The sequence below is a fragment of the Periplaneta americana genome, chromosome 5 (genome assembly GCF_040183065.1).
Source record: "Periplaneta americana isolate PAMFEO1 chromosome 5, P.americana_PAMFEO1_priV1, whole genome shotgun sequence".
Lineage (NCBI taxonomy): Eukaryota > Metazoa > Arthropoda > Insecta > Blattodea > Blattidae > Periplaneta > Periplaneta americana.
Genome location: NC_091121.1, coordinates 19,192,202 through 19,215,936, shown reverse-complemented (window position 1 = coordinate 19,215,936; position 23,735 = coordinate 19,192,202). Strand labels below are relative to the sequence as shown.

The window sequence follows — 23,735 nt, the reverse complement described above, 5'->3', positions numbered from 1 at the left end:
AATGAAACAAAACCCATTTAAACAAAATAATGTTTCATTTAGCACCTTATACGACAATATTTGAAAAAAAAGTCTCTGATGAGAAAATTTACAAAAAATTACAAAGGACGTATAACTATGACATCGTTTGGTCTAACTGTTTTTTCATTTTATGGTGCCTTAAACATTAAAAACTCTTTTTAGTAACGGGTATTACCCCCTCTGGCTTGAATAACTGCATCCATACGTCTTGGCATGCTCTCAATTTGGTTAGCAATGTCTTCTTGAGGAATAAGTTCCCATTCTTCTCCAAGTGCTCGCCTCAACTCTTGTAACGATTCTGGTCTCGGTCGTCTATTCTTAACACGCAGTCCCAGCATGTCCCACACGTGTTCAATTGGGTTCATGTCTGGACTCCTTGCTGGCCATGGAAGAACATGGATTCCCACTTCTTGGAGATAATCTCCGACCGTATGGGCAATATGCGGCCGTGCATTATCATGCATTAAAACAAAATTATCGCCTACAAATTGGCCAAATGGCACAACATGATCAGCCAAACATTCATTTATATACTTATCAGCTGTTAGTCTTCCATTTTAAACAAAAACCAACTCTGTACGAGCATCCGTACACACTCCTGCCCAAAACATCACTCCACCACCTCCATACGGCACATTTTCGGAAATGCAACACTGTGAAAATCGTTCTCCCCTCCTTCTCCAAACTCTTTCACGTCCATCAGGTGAGCACAGATTGAAACTGGACTCATCGGTGAACAGAACACAGCTTCACTGTCCATTTCTCCAATCCCTGTGATCATTTGCAAAACGCAGTCGTTCAACTCGATGCATCCTGAGAAGTCTGGGACCAGTTGCAGGTCTACTTGATATCAGTCCACTTGCTTTCAACCTCCTTCTAACTGTTTTGGCCGAAATTGGGTGTCCATACATGTTAACAAATTGCTGGGCTACACTAGTAGCTGGCAGGTTGCGCTCCCTAAGAACTCTCAACACCATATACCTGTCTTCATTTGGATTTGTAGCTTTTGGACGACCCGAACCTGGTCTTCTGGTATATTCTAGGGTCTCTCTATACCGTTTTATGGCATCATGGGTTGTGCTTCTAGCCATATTCATAACATTTGCAATGTAACGTACACTGCGTCCATCATCGTAAAGGACTACAGCTCGAGCCACATCTTCAGGTCTCATCTTGTTTTAAGACAAATGTTACAGCCCTACTTAAACTCAGAAAATGTAAAAATAAAGAAATAACGAATGATAACGATAATGAAGCAGAAAATGGTTGAGACAAAATTGTTATAGCTGAGACTCTGAAAGCAAAATTGGAATATTTGGTTGTAATGGCTTGTTTATAAAACAAAAAAAACAATCAACAATGTATACACGTCTCCATAACAACAGATGGCTACCATAATATTGAATGAGAAGATTATGTTTTGCAAAATACCAGCAAATATTAAAGTGTCCGTTTTTTTGTCCCTGAGTGTAGTTCAGGAGAAAATCAAAGTGAGACAACTACCAGAGCTGGAATCAAGGTGCACGAGATAACTCGGGATAATAATTCAGGTATGAATGTATGTTTATTTCATAGTGATTTTTAGGTATGTAAGAAAAGTAGTGATGTACAGTGATTCAACAATATTAGATGACTTCTTTACGAAATTAAAAAATATGACACTTTTTTTTCACAAAACTGGTAAAATATATAGTAAGGGAAGAGGTTAATATTAGGCCTACCACAATTTTATGCGTATAGCAAGCCGGGTACTATCACCAGCCTGCAGAAATTATTTGATAACGCGGTACTTTGAAAAACCAGAGCAGTACCAGTATGCTTACGATGCTCGTAAAATTTGTAATGGAAGAAAGAATGGGACGTTGAAATGCGGTTGCACACACCTTTACATTTGTTCGTTGTTTTACTGCATGAAAAAGAATGGAGCTTGTATTGTAAATAGAAAACGCATAAAAGGTGTTTTGCATCCCACTGAACCAATAACTTTTGCCACAAACCCCTCCCCTTCTTTTTATATCTGCATGTCGGAGCTAGCGCGCGTTAGTTCTTTGTTATTGGGATCCTTATCAAACACGCAGGTGAAGCTTGTTATTTTTCAATTCCCATTTGTTCCGCTGTCACAGTTCAATGAATGTATGGGTCGTGGGACCACACACGAATATAATCGCTCGAAATTACACAGGCGTTCAGAAGTCAGACTTTTTCCAGTAAATAATTCAGCAGTTCCAGTATTCATAAAATCGAACATGTCTAAAACTAACCCCTTCAGTCAAATAGTTCAAGAGAAGGACATACATGACAGACTAGAAACTACTTTTATTAATTGGTTATTTTATAACGCTTTAATGCTATGATTATCTAGCGTCTGAATGAGATGAAATGAGTCCAGGGTCCAGCACCGAAAGTTACCCAGCGTTTGCTCTTAATGGGTTAAGGGAAAACCCAGGAAAAAACTCAACCAGGCTACTTATCCTAACCAGGATTTGAACGGGGGCCCGTTCGTTTCACGGTCTGGCATGCTAACCGTTACCTCACAGAGGTGGACGAAACTACTTTTTCAGACAACCGTAATGAAATGCAGAGTTTTGATTCTTAGTTTCGAAATAACATTCTAGGCTTTATCTCGCCAAATATCAACACTAGTGACCGTATTCTTCCCAGGGCGTACGGAGATAAGGTTAGTTCTGCAGTGCTCGGGAAAAGTGACACAAGTCAGTTTCCACAAAAGTTTTTTGATAATTTATTGACAACTTATGGAACATCTGCTCGCTTGGAAAAAAATACATAAGTATTCCTCCCATTACAATAATTCATACAGAAAAAAGTCAAATCGACATAAACCAGTGTAAGTTGTCAATAAATTATCAAAAAAGGTTTGTGGAAACTGACTTATGTCACTTTTCTCGACCACTGCAGAGTTGTTCATAGACTATATTGACGTGACGTCATGCTGACGAATAACACAAGTACTATGAGGGAACACTTCCATCTTGTGCTGCAGTGATGATTGAAAACTTGACCTCGGAGACTGTTGAAAATGCGTTCTAGTGATAAAGATTGGTATTGTGAATACCTTTCCTACAATTTAAATTGTTTGTTCATGAATATATTTGATTTATTTGTATTGGCAGAGTTACGGTCATAAGGCCTTCTCTTCCACTCAACGAGTATAACACTACAAAGCAAATATAAATAACATCAATAGAGAAAACAATGGAGTAATAATAATAATAGTAATAATAATAATAATAAACAGTGATAATAATAGTAAGAAAAACATGTAGATATGTTTAGTTACTACTAATTGTAAGAGTTAAGCAAGTAAAATTTAATGTTAAATAAAACAACGCTAAACTGGAGAATTCCCACGGTATCTTTTTTTTTTTTTTTTTTTTTACCAAATATTATATCAAAACTTTATTTTCTTCTTTTTTTTTTTTTTTCAGAAAGTGAAATAATGTATACAGAGACAATACTATGACACATAAAACATCACTATTCTTTATTATGCGATAATCTTGATGATCTTCTATTCGGGGGGAGGGGGGGAAGGGGAACAACAATTGGCATATGGCTGATTAACATCACCTAGCTGCATACCAAACCAAGATAATCGTCCATTAAAGTTCCAATAGCAAATATGCCAGAAGCATCAACTCTGGTTCCCACGATCTTCAGTCGTATTTCATCATCTGCTTGAATAACAACATCCTCATCCTTTGACTTGTAGCAAGGAGGATTGAAATTTGGACAGAACTGCATATCAGCAGGAATAGAATGATGTGAAATGAAGCATGACAGAGGTCCAATTTCAGCAAACATCCCAACCTTGTTCACCTGAGTCACCACCGCATCAAGAACCTCTCCCTTGAATGGTCTGAACATAATGGCTTTATACTTTACTGGATACACAACAAAGCCTTGTCCGGGCTGAATCAACCCAGCACCTATGCTATCGATTGACGTGACAGCTATCACGAAACCATATTTTCCTGTACAAGTTCCTTCAACTTCCGTAGAGCTTCTGCTTTACTGTCTCCAACAACTGAGGGCCAAAATAACGAGGATGGAGAAGAATCTCGTGTTCCAACGAAATATGGTAAAACATTTTAAGACTTGGATATTTATCTTACAAATATTAATACATCATCTTACTTAACATACGTAAAAATTCTAGCCGTAATTTTTATTTCCTTAACAGTATACTTCCTTTTATAAGTGCACACAGCTTTCCTCATTACTTCTCTTCACTGTTATTTATTTACTTATGCACGCTCCATATGAATTTATGTATCTTTGAACCGTGCCATTACATTTAGCACCAAATTTAAGTAAATACACAATCTTGCGACCATTTAGATTGTGTTTTGTTTGGCACGGCTCGGTACGGCCTGATGACTAGTGTCCAGCGAGTAACGTAGACTATCGACATTGCTCTGCCGTGGGTATTATCCAGTTGTTCCAGTCATTTTTATTTCGATTGTGTTTTGTTTGGCACGGCTCGGTACGGCTTGGTGACTAGTGGTCAGCGAGTAACGTCGACAATCGACATTGCTCTGCCGTGGGTATTATCCAGTTGTTCCCATTTTTTTGTGCAGATGGAATTTTGTTCCCCAGATGAACACACAAGTTAAATTATACAAGTGGGTGTTCAAAAATCAAAGAATACTAGCAGTTGATGTGTTTTATTTGTGTATAAAATTATTTGTAATAAGGGTTCCAAGTTTAATTTTGATTTATCTCCGAAAACTAATTTTTATGACTTATCTCCCTTTACCCAAACACCACAGAATTTATATATTAAAAATAAATATTCTAAAAAAATAATATTTGAAGAAACATATTCTAGAGATGAAAAACAGTTTTTTGACAATCGGCTTTTGAAAATAGTAAATATTTGACAGTTCTTCACAATATGCAACTTAAAATGCGCTATTTTCACAATCACACTATTATAAAGAATGAAAACTTACTTACATTGATCAAACATTGTTTACACTATTGTGGAGAATTTACAAAATACGTATGCTATAGTATTATGACGTAAACTACCTTGAATTACAATACACAACACTGTATATAAGCTAGATATTGTAAAAAAAATGTTTACTCAAAGTAAACCCAAATTCTTTATTATACAGGGCTCCTACAAAAGACCTTTCCGGTTTCGAACACATGTAATTTACGTTCTATGAATCTGAAGTGTATGAAAAAAGTACCAATGGAAAGAGAAACTCGAAAAATTTACTCGTGGCAACATTGTTTTCCTAGTTGGTAACACTGCCTCATAATAGTGCATATAAACAAATTTACTCATTGTTGAGGCGAAATGGCTGCTATAAAGGGCAGAAAATCTTAATTTTCATGTGAACTAGTCGGTTATTAATGTGCAATGGCATTACTGGACGATCCAGTGGGCCTACAATACGTAAATGATACATTGATTTTAAGGCAAGATTCTTCGCAAGCTGTTGCGATTTCATCCTTACCGACTACAGTTGCTGCAAGCCCTAAAACCAGAGGACAAAGCGCTACGAAGGAATTTCTGCATACGTATGCAGACTTTAATTGAAAACGATGATGAATTTATTCGTTTTGTGGTGTTTTCTGATGAAGCTACTTTTCATCTTACTGGTAAGGTGAATAGACATAACCTCAGAATCTGTGGGTCGGAAAATCCGCGTACCTAAGTGGGACTTGACTACTGGGTGTTCAGTTCAAAATGTGTCTTGGCTCGCTGTATGTCGTCATGTGGCTAGCCGATGAGCCTAGAGAATTCAATCTTCCTACACTTCCGCAGAGGTGTATAACCTAAGAGGCAGAGAAGTTGCCTAGCAAGTACGGCGTTCATTCTGAAGAGTACGTACCGATACGTACTGTAACGCCGGTAGTGGCAGAAATGTGAACTGTTTGGAAATACGTACTGTCGGGATATGTGGAGAGGATTAAGACGATTACTTACGTATTTGTTGACATTAACTTCGACGGTCAACATGGACACGGAGCATTTGATTTGTGTTGTGGAATGTTACCGTACACAACCGATGATAACAAATACCATGCGTACGACTTGCCGGCGCAAAACACAGTTCGAAAGAGGTTATGGTAGCACACAGACCGTACAGACCGCCATCTGTTGCTACGACGTTCAAGTTATACCGTACACGTTCTCAAGTTCAGATTGAAGAACGCCTTAAATAATAGGCAACTTCTCTAACATATAAGCTGAAATTCGCTTCAAATCGGTGACCCAACAACAGTGACGTCATGACACACTTTGAAATGAACACCCAGTATAGGCTTGACGTGTGCCGTGTTACCGAAGGGGAAGGCACATTGAACATCTTTAAAGTAAGGAACTAAACGTTTTGAGTTTCTCTTTCCATTGATACTATTTTCATGCACCTCAGATTCATAGAACGTAAATTACATGTGTTCGAAACCGGACAGGTCTTTTATAGGAGCCTGTAGTGTAAATAGTAAAAATAGCGTATTCTAGTGTATTAAGTGTAAATAATTTAAATTTTAAATATTAATGTAATTTGTAATTGTTAAAGTGGTTCATGTTTTGTTCTGCCCCACTTCACGAAACAAGATTCGCGTCAGCCGTGAGTCAGGTACTTCGCTTTCTGGATGCATGCTCGTTGTCTACTAACAATTCCACTAATACTTGATCCTGTAGCCTCCTGGAACAAAGTACGGTTCCTAATCATCACACTATCACCAATTATTGACGCTAAATAACTTAGTAACCGATACAGAGTGGTTATATTATGATCTTATAAATATGTATGCAACACGTATGAAAAGCGCATATTACCCAACTTGTTGTACTGGGTGTTCATTTCAAAGTGTGCCATGACGTCACTGTTGTGAGTCAGCGATTTGAAGTGAGTTTCAGCTTTTATGGCAGAGAAGTTGCCTATTATTCAAGGCGTTCAATCTGAACTTGAGAACGTGTACGGTATAACTTGAACGTCGTAGCAACAGATGGCGGTCTGTACGGTCTGTGTTCTACCATAATCTCTATCGAACTGTGTTTTGCGTGGGCAAGTCGTACGCAGGGTATTTGTTATCATCTGTTGCGTACCGCAACATTCCACAACACAAATCAAATGCTTCGTGTCCATGTTGACCGTCGAAGTTAATGTCAACAAATACGTAAGTAATCGTCATAACCCTCTCGCCATATCCCGACAGTAAGAAAAAAACTCACTTCAGTACGTGTTTCCAAACAGTTCACATTCCTGCCACTACCGGCATTACCGTACGTATCGGTACGTACTCTTCAGAATGAACGCCGTACTTGCTAGGCAACTTCTCTGCCACTTAGGTAATACGCCTCTGTGGAAACGTAGGAAGATTGAATTCTCTAGGCTCATCGGCTAGCTACATGACGGCATACAGCGAGCCATGACACATTTTGAACTGAACACGCAGCCGCCAAATTACTCTTCAAGGAACGACCACTCATATAAATTGAGGGAAAGAAGGCAGAGGACGGACACTGGAAAGTTTTCTTTTCTCAATCGTACTATCAGGGACTGAAATGCTTTACCTGCAGACTTACTAAAGGCTTTACCAACAACCAAAAATGTATTTAAAAATAGGCTTAAGGACCTTACTAATAGACGGTAATTATACACAGTATTTAAAGGATGTAAATGATATGTTGTTATTGAAGTGTTCCATCAGTGAAGAATTATGTTGTGTCAGTGAAGTGTGTTGTATCAGTGAAGAAGTATGTCGTGTCAGTGAAGTGTGCTGTGTAAGTGAAACGTGTTCCTGTCAGTGAAGTTTTATAGTTTATAGTGGCAGTGCATAGTATTTGAACAGTGAAATGTTTTTGAAGTGTTAGTGAAATCAGGATAGAATCAGTGAAATGTGTCGTAGTTCCATTGCAGTGAGTGAGTTGACAGCGAAATGAGTGTAATTTGAAAGGTACTTGTGCACTTATGAACATATCATACTCGTGGGTTTCAGTTCGATCTTAGTTTTAAGATACAAATTAGATTTATTTCCAATGTTACTTTAAGTGATCGTTTCATTTAATTTAGTATATTCCCTGTTGTTGTTGTTGTTATTATTATTATTATTATTATTATTATTATTATTATTATTATTATTAATTATTGTTAGTATTAATTATTAGTATTATTAATTGTATTTTTAATTAATAAGTTTATTATTGTCATTATTCAGTGTAATTAGTTACCACTGCCACCGGGTATATACCCACTGCAATGTGAATAAATACATACATACAAACATACATACATACATAAATATTTGTTTCGATGTGAGAGTTATTGAAACGTGCATTTCAGCACGCAATGAATTTTTTTGGCAGCATGGAAAACCTTTCTCTATTTATAAGGTATAATGGTAACCACCGGGCCACCAAGGACTTTTCCACAAACGCTTTCACCACCACAAGTGTCACAGGATTGAATGCGATTTGTTGGCCAAATTCTGCTGGTTGGGTGAACTGCGGCATGAACGCTGCCTGTTGTGTTATTAATGTATTGATGATTCGCTGTGATTGCGGCCGCAGTGTGGGTAATGTTTTCTGCTTAAATGGACAGAACATGGAGATTCTGCAGAGACAGATTTTACGAGCGTGATAAAAGCTGATTATGCACCAATGATAGTGACATTTGTATCGATTTTATATTTACTTTCGTATAACTACCGGAGTGAGCAAGTTATCAGAGCTGTGCTAGACTAACGACGTGGCTAGTTAGCGAAGAATGCGGTTTTTTTTAGCTCACGCAAGGCTAAGGGTTTAATACCATTCCACATCATTTTACTTTCTCTTATATAAGGGAAGTGTACTGATGCTGCAAAATATTAATGTCATATTTTGGCGGATGTACAATTTTTTGCAATGATCGTACCGATAAGATCGTGTGCAGGGTGTGATCTGTCAGTCAGTCTAATAAGATAATCATTGAAAATTGCAAATCACTTAAGGGGAGTGGATAGTGATGCCTGTGCGATTAAAGAGTTTCAGTACAAAAGTTCAGTTCAATATTTCTAGGCTCTTAGTGTTCAGAGTGGGATAAAAATTTCTATGGTTATACAATAAATCATTCTGAATTCAGTGGTATATATTAGTTTCTTATCCAAGTGAAAAAGAAGAGTTCTAACTGATAACCTGTTTTTCCACTTTGCTAAATGTACCTCAGTCTTCAGATGCACATTACTTGCTACAATCTTCACTTATATACGCTACCTTGTATTTTTTAAGTTATCGAGTAATATATTGTAAATTCTAAAGCAAAATTTAGGTAAATATTTCACCCTTAATGGAACAGAAAAAATATTGAACATTGATTAATAATTTTTGCCTATTTTTTCAATGCATATATATTTTCCTCACGTTATGTGTGTGATATTCATAAACCCGTAGGTCAGCTTTGTACAACATGCCTGCAGAAAACACTGTAAAATGCACTTCAGTTTGAAAAATATGAACTTACGGAAAACTGCATTACAAAAGAACAATGTGTGAATTATATGAGCCGAAAAATTTAACGAGACTATTTAAAGGGCTAATCTGCAGAGATATCCCCACTATATATGCATATATTGTTTTAAAGTATAAGTTTTTTTATTTTTTTTAAACACCAAAAATCGGATTCTTGACCTCTAATGACTACCCACTCCCCTTAAAACTTTGTTCACGGTTGTATATGGAAGCTAAAGTCATACCTATAAGCCTAAGTCCACTTTTTGATGTAGAACCTTTGTGTAACACAATTATACTAATAACCAGGGAACGGATTTATATGGACTAAAAATATATGAAATATGTAAATATATATGTAGTTATTTTTACCAAAATATGGAATTAAATATGGATTTTTACCAAAATATGGAATTAAATATGGACTTAAAATTATAAAAAAATGACTATGTACGTTAAATATTGGTACATTTTAATCAAACTAAACAAAAAATATAATGGACGTACCTTATCTTCCAATGTAGTTTCAACAAAACACAATTTTTATTGTCTGTTACCATAACAATAGGTTACAAACATTTCTTTCAAGTGCTGAAAGTGAATCTTCTTCTATTGTCTCTGAGGATAGATTTATACTGACTAAAAGAGCGTTCGACGTCACAAGAAGTAACTGGTACATAATTCAATTTCACAATGTCTGCTGGGGATAAGTCCAAGTTAATCTTCACTGTTGATTCACCACTCATCACAGCAACAACCTTTTGTAGTTCTTCATATCCAGGGTTTTTTGAAAGTACAGTGTCCACCTTAGCTCTTACTGCATCTGCAACTTTACCTCTACCACGATTCAGTTGTTCCACAGTACTATTTATAATTTCAAAACTTTCAGATAGTGAAAGGTGCCTATTTTGGAGACTTTTGAGCGTTTTTATGATGCATGAAAATGTATGCTGAATGTGAGCTAAGTCATTCTTCACACTTATGTCACAGGTAACTGTTTTCGCAGTATCAATTGAGACTGCATCTTCAGAGTCCAATGCAAGGAGAACATTGTTAATAGAGTCTATATGTTCGGCATAATATTCAACTGCTTCTAGCCATGTACCCCATCTAGTTAAAATTGGCTTTGGTGGCAATGGAATTTCAGGGTACATTTCTTTCAACACGTTAACTCTACTGGGAGCTTTGAGAAATACTTTTTTCACTGATGAAATCAACAAATCTACTTTAGGGAAATTGTCTCTGACCACTTCTGCCACACGATGAAATGCATGCGCCACACAAGTAAAATGAGTCAATTTAGGATATACAACAGATAATGCTTGTCCAGCTTTGACCATATAAGGGGCAGCATCGCTAATAAAGAATAACACATTATCGTACATAATACCCTTTGGCCACAGGATACCCATAGCTTCGTTGAACAGTTTAACTATAGTTTTGTTATTGCACTTTTCTAGAACATCACAATGTAAAAGAATTCGTTCAGAATATTGTTCACTTAACAAACCGATAACTACATTACCAACAAGTCTACCTTCTTTGTCGGGAGTCTCATCAATGGAAACCCAAATTGAACTATCTTTAATTTCATCTCTTATCTTCTGTATTGTCTCATCGTAGATGGATGGAGCATACGTCTTCCTAAGTGTTGACTCATCCGGGATTGTATGTTGAGTATATTTTTCAAGGAATTCCCTGAAGACCTTATTCTTTAGTTTGTAGAGAGGAATATCAGCAGAGATGAGAGAACGGCACAGGTCGATGTTAAACTCAGATCTTACATTCGATGTTGTTGGTTGTGTTAAAAACAATTGTCTCTGCTTGGAATTTAGTTGTTTGTTGGCCTGATGTTTACTAGTTGTAATGTGTTGTTGCACCAGGAACTTTTGTGTAGATGATACTGCACACTGACACAAATTACAAAATAATATTTTATTGTCAGTTGATAAACCATCTTCTTTAAATTCTGAAATGTAACTTGTTAGTTTTGATTTTAAATTGACTGAATGACGTACTTTTGGCATATTTACCGTCTTTATAGTATGATTTACAAAACTGAACCTATGTGTACTCTGACTGGCATTTAACTGTTGAGCTGCACAACTGAAGTCTGTTAAAAATTTTAAATTAAATTAATACAGTTTTGTAACTTACTTTCCCATTGTTGATAGGACTGCTAATTTTCAAATAACTCTGATGTTAAAGGGATTACTGAACATGTGTTTAAATCTCTATTGTTGAAATGTATTTTTAAAAGTTAATGGAATTTTGTTTTGTTTTATTGTTAAACCTAATATAATATGGACTGTTTTATATGAAATATGGAAAATATATGGAAATTAACAAAAATATGTACTAAACTCTAAAATATGGAAAATAAAAGTAGGATTTTTCAACCCTACACATTGTGAAACATAAAGATAATGCAAAATATAAATTATATTAGCTTTATAAGTAAATATGTATTTACATATAAATCCTTTCCCTGCTAATAACTATTAGTTACAGCTCAGTACACTTGTAATGTATTAGACCAGCGGCCATCAGCACACTGCACCCTCGGGATAGCGTCTCTTACCCGCGGAGAAGAGACTGCACTATGGTGCATCCGTAGCTGCTGGCGGGTATGCTTTCTACTTCTTCCTGCTACACGATGGGACATATTACTTTCCTCCGCTTACCTTTTACCGATTTCAGCGAGTGCTGACAATCACTATATTAAACTATACTTTTGTGGAATAGGGCCCAGGATGGGTCACACTGTACATGCCTTCCAAAGAGCTGGCTTCATCTGCAAAAAAAAAAAAAAAAAAAAAAACAACAACAATTTTATTCTACAATACGACACCTAGAAAGAAGGGAATCGTTGCATTGACTGTCTCCGAATGTTAGGACAAAATTTAACGCTGTAGTTTGCCTTTTAATTACACGTGTTAATAAATAAATGTCCACGCACTATAATCGCATTACTTACTTACTTACTTACTGGCTTTTAAGGAACCCGGAGGTTCATTGCCGCCCTTACATAAGCCCGCCATTGGTCCCTATCCTGAGCAAGATTAATCCAGTCTCTACCATCATATCCCACCTCCCTCAAATCCATTTTAATATTATCTTCCCACCTACGTCTCGGCCTCCCCAAAGGTCTTTTTCCTTCCGGCCTCCCAAATAACACTCTATATGCATTTCTGGATTCGCCCATACGTGCCACATGCCCTGCCCATCTCAAACGTCTGGATTTTATGTTCCTAATTATGTCAGGTGAAGAATACAATGTGTGCAGTTCTGTGTTGTGTAACTTTCTCCATTCTCCTGTAACTTCATCCCTCTTAGCCCCAAATATTTTCCTAAGCACCTTATTCTCAAACACCCTTAACCTATGTACCTCTCTCAAAGTGAGAGTCCAAGTTTCACAACCATAAAGAACAACCGGTAATATAACTTTTTTATAAATTCTAACTTTCAGATTTTTTGACAGAAGACTAGATGACAAAAGCTTCTCAACCGAATAATAACACGCATTTCCCATATTTATTCTGAGTTTGATTTCCTCCCGAGTGCCCTTTATATTTGTTACTGTCGCTCTAAGATATTTGAATTTTTCCACCTCTTCTACTGTTAGGTTTCGTAACAAGCTGTTTTTTTACAGTGATGGGTTGTTAGCCCTTCACCCAACCCCCAAGCTGGAGGACCACTCCTTATCGGCTGTCCACGACTGCTTATTCAATATATTCGCAGCTACCCTCCATATCTGGAGGTCGTCTCCTCTATCCGCAACCTGAGGACGCGCCATGCCGTGGTGATAGGGACCCACAATACATGGACTATAATCGCATTCCCTTTTTTAAAGTGTAATTTCGAAAAAATGGGCATCGGCTAATCCTAATATTTTTAAACATTCCAGAAAATGGTTGTCGGAGACTGATATTCGAGGAAATTGCATTCGGAAAAACAATTTTTGGGATTACGGACCTTTGAGAAGATACATTCGGGAAAATGTATGGGAATCTACCATAGCACGTATTTTAGTTCTTGTGTCAGTAACTAAATCTTGGGCCACGTATACAGATGATCCCACTTGCGTAGTCTGTGGGTAGCCGGCACTTGCAGGGAAAGAAAGTCCTAACTGTTTAGTATTCCGGCGTTTCCTCCCAGTCAACTAACTTTCACTCTTGCGGAAATGGACTCCTTAGAAGTTGGAAATGGAATCTGCCATAGAGACACGATATGGGAGTGATTTGCCTCATGTCGTTGAGTGAGGTCAGAAACTGCCTTTTGATAAACAATATTGTCATGAATTGTGTTGATTACTTCACTTCCAATACATTTAGCATAAAAGAGTTGTTTAGATTGACCTCATAAAATTATACTTACTTACTTACTTACTGGCTTTTGAGGAACCCGGAGGTTCATTGCCGTCCTCACATAAGCCCGCCATTGGTCCCTATCCTGTGCAAGATTAATCCAGTCTCTATCATCATATCCCACATCCCTCAAATCCATTTTAATATTATCTTCCCATCTACGTCTCGGCCTCCCCAAAGGTCTTTTTCCCTCCGGCCTCCCAACTAACTCTCTATATGCATTTCTGGATTCGCCCATACGTGCTACATGCCCTGCCCATCTCAAACGTCTGGATTTAATGTTCCTAATTATGTCAGGTGAAGAATACAATGCGTGCAGTTCTGTGTTGTGTAACTTTCTCCATTCTCCTGTAACTTCATCCCTCTTAGCCCCAAATATTTTCCTAAGTACCTTATTCTCAAACACTCTTAACCTATGTTCCTCTCTCAAAGTGAGAGTCTAAGTTTCACAACCATATAGAACAAGCGGACTATTTTATAAATTCTAACTTTAATATTTTTTGACAACAGACTGGATGATAAAAGCTTCTCAACCGAATAATAACAGGCATTTCCCATATTAATTCTGTGTTTAATTTCCTCCCGAGTATCATTTATATTTGTTACTGTTGCTTCCAGATATTTGAACTGCTCCACCCTTTCAAAAGATAAATTTCCAATTTTTATATTTCCATTTCGTACAATATTCTCGTCACGAGACGTAATCATATACTTTGTCTTTTCTCATAGAATTATTATCTATTAAAATGTGACAGGGTGTTTTGAGGAAATCCCTATTAGCCTACGTACAGTAAATCGTCTATACATGAATTAGGGCAGCCACTTTTAAGCGGTGTGCCGCGAGAAAATGAAGATAATGTAAATAAAAGTGAAAAGAGAAGTACAGCTGGCGCCAGCATTTTTGACGTGTGTCCTAGATATATAGTGCCCAGTTTGTGAGCATGTTGCTAGTGCAGTTGAGAATGGTACCATTTCCTATACACGTCACATCAGCCATTTGCCAAACACAGTTGTCAGACTGACAGTGCCAAATGTAAAACACTCGCACGTAACGTCACATTACTTATTTCACATGTCAAAAATGGTAACGCGGACTGTAAAAAAGAAGTGAGTCCACAAGAGTCAACTTTCAGCGAACGCGGCACGTCAACATTCAGCAAACACAGAGTAGGTGTGCGAGCGGCAGAGAAGAGAATGTCAAATCAGTAAAGTTGAATAGAATCGACTTTGAATTGAAGGGAGGGGGGGCACTACGACTCATCACTGCGACTTTATTAAATCTATTGCGCCGATCTTCAAGCTAGGAATATTTCCAATCCACACCAGCTAACCACACTAAGGTTCGCTGCGTACCCAGGTTTCGAGCAGGAAAACCCACTCGTCCCGAGACCAGCCCCCTCCGTGCGTCTCCAGCCGGGAAATATTATGGAATGATGACGAAATAGAGAAATGTAGACGGAATAATGAAGATACATAATATGAGGAAACGAGGGAATCTCGATAAAAATTTCAACTATGATCCTTTCCTCCACAATTGTTACTATGGACCAACCTTAAAATATATGGCATTTTACATGTTTTATTATCACTATTACACTCTTACTACGTCATACTACTTTTGACCAATAAAACGGTACGAAAGGACGTATTTCAACCAATCATGGCTGCTTATCGCACAATTTTATCGCGTCCCTAGCATTTGTTTAATTTTATCGCGTCCCTAGCATTTGTTTCTTTGTTTGCCAACATTTGAAACTGCACTGGTCTGGACGTCAAATATATATATATATATATATATATATATATATATAATTACAAACCACTCCAGTCGATGCACAGCAGTTTCAAATATGACTCGCATTGGTATTCAAGAACAAGAATTAATAAAAATCACTGATCATACCTATGCATCTTCTGAAATCCGATTTACAAATAAATGAAGAGCACCATTGGGAAATCCTGAATAAGTTGAATACACCATGTAGGCCTAAATCAACGAGTTCCACTTCTATTACGCACACGTCCAATATAACATCAATTGAACCACCAACCACATTCAAATTTGAAAATTGTACATTCAATAATTATTCCTTTTAAAATTATTCATTCGGAAATCCTGAATAAGTTGAATACACCATGTAGGCCTAAATCAATGAGTTCCACTTCTATTACGCACACGTCCAATATAACATCAATTGAATCACCAACGACATTCAAATATGAAAATTGTACATTCAATAATTATTCTTTTTAAAATTATTCATGTTTATTTTTTATGTCATCGTCGTTAATTAAAACTTTTCTAACATTTGTGTATATTAGTTAGGTTATGTTATAGCTTCTGCTCTGAGAGGATAAAAAGAACTTCTGCTATATAATATTATGGATAGTCACGTATCAGAGTTTGTTTAATATTAAGATTTATTGGATAGTAATCATTAGTCTGTATAAAGACACTACTGCCATCTAGCATGCATCTAGCGTAATATTTGTAATGTTGAGATGGTACAATAATACATTTGAAGACAGTTGTATTTTCGTAAGTCAATATTTTATTGTATTGGAGTACTTCGTTACTTCTAATCTTTATATACTTTCTTCTAATCGTGTAATAGTCAATTAAATCCCACTCGAGTTTTGATTTTCTCTAGATAAATCAAAACGTCTAGTGAGATTACTGTTGAAAAAATTCCCCCTAGGGAGGAATCACTGGATTAGATTACGTGAATGTGACGCGGGATTTTAAATTACAACTGTAGTGTGCCACATGTTGAATAAGGTTGAAAAACTCTTAATTAGGGTAATGGAATTAGAATAAATAAATACAATTTCCTGTAAGATTTCAGTGTGTCCAGAGAACGGAATGAAATTCTCCAACAATAATAATAATAATAATAATAATAATAATAATAATAATAATGCATTAAACATAACGTAGATCTACTACAGGGACATCATTTTATTTTTACTAACATTTTTAATATTAACCTGGCTATACCGTTGGATCAACGCCGTTTGCTACTCTCTTCCTCGACTGGAGTTTGATGATACTGGCGTAATATACAAACAAATCACTTTACTAGGTTTAGGAGGGAAAAAAAGTAGTTCATCCGTTTAGGTAAACTAGGAAATATCGCTCTTTTGAGTTTGATAATTTTCATTAGGATTTTTGTTTAATCACAGTACAGTACTGTATTAACAATGAGTGTTTTTACTCACGAACTGAGCTGTCCATGTGGACGTATTCATTATGCAGTGTATATTATACTGTCTACAGCACATTAGCGTACAATATAGAGAATGAAGTTAAATTGAAAAATAATCATAATATGGATATTTAAACACATTTTTGAAAATTTTGGTCGTTCACTTTAATACAGGCTTCAGTTCTTTTCTGCGTGTTATCGCACTATAGACTTTTGTACGTAATTCCAATTACCAGTTTCGCTCTTCGTACTAGTAACTCATGTTGAAATAATTCTGTACCTACTCTATAAAAGAGTACCTTACTTACTGTAAATTCAATCTTCTCTTCTGCCCGATCAGAAAAGATAAAATTACTCAGACACGCTATGTAATGTCCGTCCAAGTGGTTTTGTCGAAGGGTCATAGAAAAGGGGGAAATCACGTGACAGTTAATTACTTAACGAGGCATTTTTATTTAAGTTATTTTAAACAGTTGTATAATATTACGTAGACGTTCAATTCCTAACAGAAATTAATGTTCTCAGAAAAGAGCTAAGACAGCCCAGCCACTAGCTGGCGAATAAAAGCTGGTGGGGGAAACCGGGATACGACGTAGGCAAATGGACGACAGTACCTGTGTGAAAATGATTCAATATTGAAAGCTCTTTCGTCACTGGAAAACGCGAACATATTTTTCGAACGTAGTGTTTACTATGACCGTAAGGCTACTATGACTGTATATGCGGTCTTGGATATGTGAGGAGGACGGGTGAACTTCATTAGTAGAAGGGGTGGGAGTGAAGTACATTAAAAAACTCGGGTACAATAAAAATTGAAGTAAAGATAAAATGATGTCCCTGTACTAAGAGGATAAGTAAAGAACTGGTTTTTTAGGTAGAAAATTTTCTATAAAATTAGCAATTAACTAGTCTCTGCAACTTACTGCTCTTGTGAAAAGTTTCACCCCATAGTGGAGAAATCTATAAATAAAATTAACATAGCACTTTCAGTAATTTGAAAACGTTTCCAGAAAGAGTGTGAAGTTTTGTATACAAAATGTGTGGAAGTTTATGCGATACCGCGACTTAGAGAAAAGCTTGAAAATGCGGTGCTATAGCAACAAAGTGGTTTGCGGGAAGGAAGATCTTACTGGGATAACGTATTCACGTTGAAGCAGTTCAGTGCGAAAAGGAGGAACTTGAAGAGTAATGCATACATCGCTTTATAGACTATGCTAATGCTTTTGATGGTGTGGCAAGAGGGAGGGAGACTCTGGAACGTTCCGAACATGAGAGGAATGTTAAAGCATCTGATAGCAGTGATCAAAGATGCACACAATAGTACACAAGTAACAGTCAGCACCGACAGAGTGAAGGGGGAGGTATGAATGCAAGACTTCATGAAGTCTAAATCTTCGGTGGATACAGGACCACGAAATTTCGCTGTTGGCGAACATATAGCACTGCCTCATAATGATCGGAGTTACTGTGAAGTGCGTTTGTGAGAAAGCAGAATAGGATATTCTGCAATTTATGTTTTACTGTCCATTTTATCACCAGGGAAACTTTATGACTAGATTCATACATAGTATTCTGCCAAATGGTAGGTATTTTACTGCAAACCCAGCATTCTTCAATATTTCCTATTTTCTACCTTCCTCTTAGTCTCTACGATCCATGTAACTTAATGTAGTCTATCATCTGATATCTTCTTCTGCCACGATCTCTTTCCCCGTTCTCCATTCCTTCCAGTACATCCTTCAGTAGGCAGTTTCCACTCAGTCAGTGACCCAACCAATTCCTTTTTCTCTTTCTGATTAGTTTCAACATCATTCACTCTTCACCCACTCTTTCCAATACAGCTTCATTTCTTATTCTGTCTGTCCATTTCACACGCTCCATTCTTCTCCATATCCGCATTTCAAATGCTTCTATTCGCTTCTATTCACTTCATCGTAATGCCCATGTTTCTGCTCCATACAATGTCACACTCTACAAACAACACTTCACTAGTCTCTTCCTTAATTCTTTTTCCAGAGGTCCGCAGAAGATGCTTTTTTTCTATTAAAAGCTTCCTTTGCCGTTGCTATCCTTCTTTTGACTTACTAGCAGCAGCTCATGTTACTGCTGATAGTGCACCTCAAGTATTTGAAACTTTACACTTTCTCTACTGTATCATTTCGAATTCCGACGTTTACTTTCTATATTTTTCTTCCGGCAGCTATGGTCTTCGTCTTGTTTGCATTTATCTTGATCTCATACTGCTAATAACTGTCATTTAGCTCCAGTGACATATTCCTTAATATTGTATCCTTTTTCTGATAGCAACGCCATATCATCAACAAATCTCATGTACTTTATTTTTCTTCCTCCTACTATCACCCCTCCATTGTTCTGAAAACAGTTCTTCACTAAATCCTCCAAGTAGGCCTAGATTTTGAACACGGTAGGTGACAGAAAGAATCAAAGTCAGAATAGGAGAAGAAATGTCTGAAGGAAGTGAAATAGAGGAGTACAAGGATGTCTTTATCACTTATCTTGTTTAATATCTGTTTGGATGATTGTGATGTCGAATTTGAAACTCCATTAAATTACATTAAAGAATTGCTGTACATATGCCTTTTTAAAATTAATTCATGTCATTCAAGGCCCTAAGAAATTAAGATAATTTAGAATGATCTATATGTAAACATACGTATTATTCGTAGTGATTTTTGTACAATAAAATTATTATTAAGATACATTATTGGTTCAAGTGTTAAGTTGTGAAGTATTGTTAAGTTAATATCAGATTATTAAAAGGTGTAGACTGTGTTTTGTGCGTTTTATGGCTTTTGTATTTATTTTGTTTAATTACTGAAAATTACAAATTTAATATACGTAGGTATCACTCTAATATGAGTTGTGGCAAATAAGTTTCATCTTCTAGCTATACAATGAATTAATAAATATTCTTAGTAGAAACAATGGAACAGGATAAAGGTACCAAACTTTGACGGTATTTTATTATTATTATTATTATTATTATTATTATTATTATTATTATTATTATTATTATTATTATTATTATTACTCTGAGAGAGGAACATAGGTTCAGGGTGTTTGAGAATAAGGTGCTAAGGAAAATATTTGTGGCTAAGCGGGATGAAGTTACAGGAGAATGGAGGAAGTTACACAACACAGAACTGCACGCATTGTATTCTTCACCTGACATAATTAGGAACATAAAATCGAGACGTTTGAGATGGGCAGGGCATGTAGCACGTATGGGCGAATCCAGAAATGCATATAGAGTGTTAGTTGGGAGACCGGAGGGAAAAAGACCTTTAGGGAGGCCGAGACGTAGATGGGAGGATATTATTAAAATGGATTTGAGGGAGGTGGGGTATGATGATAGAGACTGGATTAATCTTGCACAGGATAGGGACCGCTGGCGGGCTTATGTGAGGGCGGCAATGAACCTTCGGGTTCCTTAAAAGCCATTTGTAAGTATTATTATTATTATTATTATTATTATTATTATTATTATTATTTTATTTTTTTCTGATTGGAATGTCCTACCTGCAGCGGTCTTTGAGGGCTCTCCTTCCATAAGTAGATTCATTATGTTGTGCATAAAGTGTAAATGTTACAAAATATATGTTACATTAGAACATTACTAAAGATAGTATGTGTTTCTTGACGAGTTATTCCTACGGTTTGAATTGTAAGTTAGTTTAAAATATTTTAAAATAGCTTGTAAGGGGGTCTTGGACTAGCAATTTTAAGTTAATACAGTTTTCAAGTATTACAAGGAACAATATGGATGTATTTGTTTTATTTGAAGTGTTGTATCAGTGAAGCGTGTTGTGTCAGTGAAGTTATGGTTTACAGTGGCAGTGAAGAGTTTCGATTAGTGATAATTTAGAATGTCAGTGAAATGTGTTCTATAGTGTCAATGAAATGTGTTTTAAAGTGTCAGTGAAATGTGTCATAGTGTCAATGCAGTGAGTGAGATGAGAGTGAAGTGAAAGTAGTGAAAGTGAATCAGTACCAATGTGCATGTCATATTTATGTATATATGTTATGTATATATATATATATATATATTATATATGTTGTAATGGGAAATTAGGTTCACTTATTAGGCTGTTTTTAACTATATGAATTAATTGTAATTGTTATGTGTAATTAAGTTACCACTGCCACCGTGTTTGCCCATTTGCAGTGTAAATAAATACTTATATATATATATATATATTTTTTAATTTAAATTTGAATTTATTTATTTAATACTTTACACTTGAGCTACATTAGGCATTGCAGCCAGAAAGAGCAGAAGCTCGTGCTCGGGCGCAGTTCAGATCAGTTATACAAAATATATCACAAAATTAAGAGAGTTCATTGAGCACAATAACATTAATAAATGGTAAAATACATACAGTATGTAATAAAAGGGTCTGTATACAAATAGAAAATACAAAAGTACATGAATATTAGAGTATCAATTTTTAACTCAATTAGCTTAAATAATTAAATAATTAATCTGATTTGTTTCTTAAACCTATGTGTGTTAAGTGTACTTAGCTCAGGGCAAGCTCTAATTAATGTATTATGTATTTTGGGTCCACAATTTCTGCTGTGTTTTAATCCAGCAGTTGTGTGGCATTTGGGAGTAGATAGAAAGAAACTGTAGTTTTGTCTCGTATGGTATTCATGAGGATCAAATTTAAATTTATTGTGATTTTTATGGAAGTAAATCAGCAATGTTTGTTTATAAATTTGTTCTAGAGTTGATACACCAAATTCCCGAAAAATTAATTTTGTTGGGTAATCAAAAGGTTTATATAGACAAATTTTTATAATTCTTTTTTGGAGCAAATTTAAAGGATGGAGAGTCGATTTTGCCATTCCTCCCCAACCTAATATACGATACTGAATTATTGATTGAAACAGAGCTAAGTACACAGTACGCAGAACATAAACAGGTAAATAAGAGCGTAGAATGGAAAATTTGTGGATTGTTTTACGCAATCTGTTGCACAGGAAGGAGATATGCTTGTCCCATTTTAAATGTTGGTCAATAATAATGCCTAAATATTATTATTATTATTATTATTATTATTATTATTATTATTATTACTGTTTTTATATTAATGAAATAGGAAGGCTGATAAAATAAAGAGCATGGCTTTCTCCGGGAGGGATGTAAATCTGCGGGTCCCGTGTCGTATACGTAAAAGAAGCCTGATCATGTTGGCGGACTGAAGGAAAAATTTGTTGGTCATTTCTCGTTCACGTTGAATTTCGTCGCTGAATAAGCTCCCCTGCAGCTGTGGATGTATTTTTCTTGCCATTTATTTGTAACGAGACCGAAACGAGGCAGGACACATGTCGTTGTCAATCACGTACTCGGCAGATCAGCGGCCGCTTGCAACTCGCCACCTGCCGCGCAGCTAAACACAATCAAATATTAACCGGAGCGCTCCACAAAGAGACTCGGATATGTACAGAACGCATCACGTGCGGAGCTCCCCCCCCCCCATCCCTCCCTCCGCAGTAAAACTCGCATTTCGAGGCCGCACTGGCGAAACTTCCTATGTGGGCAAATAAAGGGGACAGAAATTATCGCCTGGTAGCAGTGGCGGCAGCAGCAGCATTTTTAATTTCGAGGGAGGAGTAGAGAACTTCATCAACTGCTAGAATTGTTTCGCCATATATATTATTACTAGAGTCCTGCGTTTGGTTACCTAAAGCCTCCTAGCAGTCCGCAACAGTGTAGGTATGTATGGAGTGTAACTTGGCGTCATCCAACGTTACGTATTTTCGGGTTGCTGTTCAACGAACATACGAAAATAAAACACAACTAGGCTGTTGGAAATGAGTGCTGCAATAGAATAATTTGGTAGCGAGCACGTAATTAGGAAAGAAGAAAAAATATTTTATCAGAAAGAAGAAAATTTTCATTTGAAACACTTAAAATGGCTATAGTCATTGATTGCATTTAATTTGTAATTATTGTTAATGATTCACATGGACAGCAGTTATAAAATAGTTGTAAATATACAACTCAGTAGCAATAGAAATAAAAGAAATGAAAACATGAAAGAGATGTTGCTTATTATGATTAAAAAGTCAGAAATTTCATAAATCTATGCTGGTAATAAGTTACAGGGCCAAAACAAGAAAAAATGTTTTGATATTTGTCTCGATCTTACTTACTTACAAATGGCTTTTAAGGAACCCGAAGGTTCATTGCCGCCCTCTCATAAGCCCACCATCGGTCCCTATCCTGTGCAAGATTAATCCAGTCTCTATCATCATATCCCACCTCATTCAATTCCATTTTAATATAATCCTCCCATCTACGTCTCGGCCTCCCCAAAGGTATTTTTCCCTCCGGTCTCCCAACTAACACTCTATATGCATTTCTGGATTCGCCCATACGTGCTACATGCCCTGCCGATCGCAAACGTCTGGATTTAATGTCCCTAATTATGTCAGGTGAAGAATACAATGCGTGCAGTTCTGCGTTGTGTAACTTTCTCCATTCTCTGTAACTTCATCCCTCTTAGCCCCAAATATTTTCCTAAGCACCTTATTCTCAAACACCCTTAACCTATGTTCCTCTCTCAGAGTGAGAGTCCAAGTTTCACAACCATACAGAACAACCGGTAATATAACTGTTTTATAAATTCTAACTTTCAGATTTTT

At 36.4% G+C, this 23,735-nt stretch overlaps 1 protein-coding gene and 1 pseudogene across 1 annotated transcript in view; one reads left to right on the top strand and one right to left on the bottom strand.

Annotated features, from left to right (window-relative positions):
• The window catches only part of LOC138699506 (uncharacterized), a 539,758-nt gene that overhangs the window by 227,039 nt on the left and 288,984 nt on the right, over nucleotides 1–23,735 (top strand). The window lies entirely within an intron of this gene.
• LOC138699505 (DNA-directed RNA polymerase II subunit RPB7 pseudogene) lies at nucleotides 3,549–4,305 on the bottom strand (annotated as a pseudogene).